Raw genomic sequence first — 2,154 nt, 5'->3', positions numbered from 1 at the left:
GGCCTGGCGGCGGGGGGCGGGGCGGGGCCACCCCAGCCCTGGGCCGCGGGCTTCCTGCCTTTCTTTTCGGGTCCCTCCTCCCTCTCCGGTTCTGGTCTTCCTTTCTCTCCCCCACCTCTCCTGTGGCGCTGGTCCCGTCCTGTCCGCTCCGATTTCGGGCTCCAAAGAGGGGTGTGGTGTGATTGAGGGAGGAGACCCTGAGCGAGACTCGGTGATGCTCTCTGGACCATTAGCGCCCATTAGGGAATAATCAGCGCCCGCCCAGGATGCTGGGGTTGGGCATTACCCAGGATCCACCCCCAGATCTCCTCCCAAGCTGGCTGGGGCCGGTCTCCACCTCCAGGCCAGGCCCTCTGCACTTCCTCTGAGTTTCTAATCTATCTTCATTGGCTGCCTTTTAAAATTAATTAAATTTATGTACCTGTACTGGGCTTGAACTTAGTGCCTGGGCACTGCTTTTTGCTGGTGAATTTGAACTGTGATCCTCCGATCTCAGCCTTCCGAGTAGCTAGGATTTCAGAGGTGGGCCTCCGACACCCATCTTCCCTCCTCTGGTTGCCTGTATTCCCATGCTGTTTGTTACCCACAGCACTTCCTTTGTTATTCCGTTACCTTCCTTGGCACCTCCTTTTCTCTTTGGGATCTCCTCTGCTCTGACTATATGCAGTGTCCTGTGACACTGTGGTGTCCTGGTCACTGGCTGTCACCACCTGCCCTATCCTGTACTGCCTTGACCTCCAGCCTGGCCTCACCCAAGCCAATCTTTACTCACAGGCCAGACGGTGCCATTGGGTCCTGGGCTGCAGAAGACCAGTGATTGGGAACCTGAGTGGGAAACTGAGGTCTCCAAGCTTCCTGCCGTTGAGGCCCTGGGCTCCATTTGTTTCCTACTCTCTCGCCTGGAGATTTCCCATTCTATCTCTCCAGAGTGGCCACCACGCAGCAGCCAGCAGGTCTGAGGTGGGCCTGGTTGCTGGAGAATGATCCCCCGCCAAAGCTGAACAGGTTCACCCACCACCTGTGCTTCTGCATAATCTCCATAGGCTGGGCTCAGGGAAACCAGAAATGGGCCAGATAGGCAACCTCTAGCCAGGCAGACAGACAGATAGATGGAGGAGGCCAGGAGCCTAGGCAGCATCAGTCAGGAGTTGTGAAGATATGGAGCAGCCATTCAGCCACAGCCTACCTAAGTGGCTTTTAGGGGTAGTGGACGGGGTGTGGGCACCCAAGGGACCATGGCCCAGGATGCTGCCCAGAGGCGGGCTCTGGGCATGGGTGGGGAGACCATGCCAAGGACACTGGAGAGGAGCGGAGGAGAGGAGGAGAGGAGAGGAGAGGAGAGGAGCAAGGACAGAGGGAAGCCTGATTCTCCTGTCCACATGGGAAGCTGTCTAGGCTGGCTATGCCTGGCCTCAGGGAGTCGGGTATGTAAGTCTCTGAATGCTGGGGGGCTGGGAGGGGAATCGGGTATGGCTGGGAGAGCTCGGGCCCACCCGCCCTGGCGGTGGAGAGCCTTACGGGGGTCTCTTCCCTCTCCACACCTCCGTGCCCTCAGCTGTCTGTCTGTCGGAGGGGTTATTCAGGTGCCTACACCCAGACAGACAGGAAGTGTGTGATTCTTGTCACTGGCTGTTCAGGGTGAAGCCTGGCAGTCACGCTGGAGGAGGGAGCAGCGGAGGGCTGGTGACCGACTGGGGAGGGGCGACCTGCGGCGGCCTGTTTAACGTAGGGCAGCTGACCACTGCCCAGAGTCCAGGGACCAAAGTCCTCGGCTCATTTGAAGGCCGCTCAGACCCCCGGCCAGCCTGGCACACTCGCGTGCCCATGGTCAGGGGGTGCTGGGGGCAGGATGGTTAATTCTGTGTAGGGCAGTGACCACACAAACCTCCGGAGAGGGGCGGGGCGCCGCGGTGACGGTGCGTGTGTATGTGTGTGTGTGCACACGCGTGCTGCGTCCCCTCCCCCAGGTCCTGAGCTCAGCTCTGGCTGCAGGAAGGAGTCCTACTGGGCCGGGGAGGGGGGGCGCGGGCCGGGCGGGGGTGGGGGAGGGAGGAAAGGCCCGGAGCCCCGTGTCCAGGCCGGGCCCCGCAGGTGTCCAATACGTGTTCCTGGACAGAAGGGGGCGGGGCCTGGAGGGGGGGGCTAATTGGGGAT

Source organism: Dipodomys ordii, unplaced genomic scaffold (assembly GCF_000151885.1).
Source record: "Dipodomys ordii isolate 6190 unplaced genomic scaffold, Dord_2.0 Scaffold14, whole genome shotgun sequence".
NCBI classification, from domain to species: Eukaryota; Metazoa; Chordata; class Mammalia; order Rodentia; family Heteromyidae; genus Dipodomys; species Dipodomys ordii.
This window is presented reverse-complemented; position numbering follows the sequence as displayed.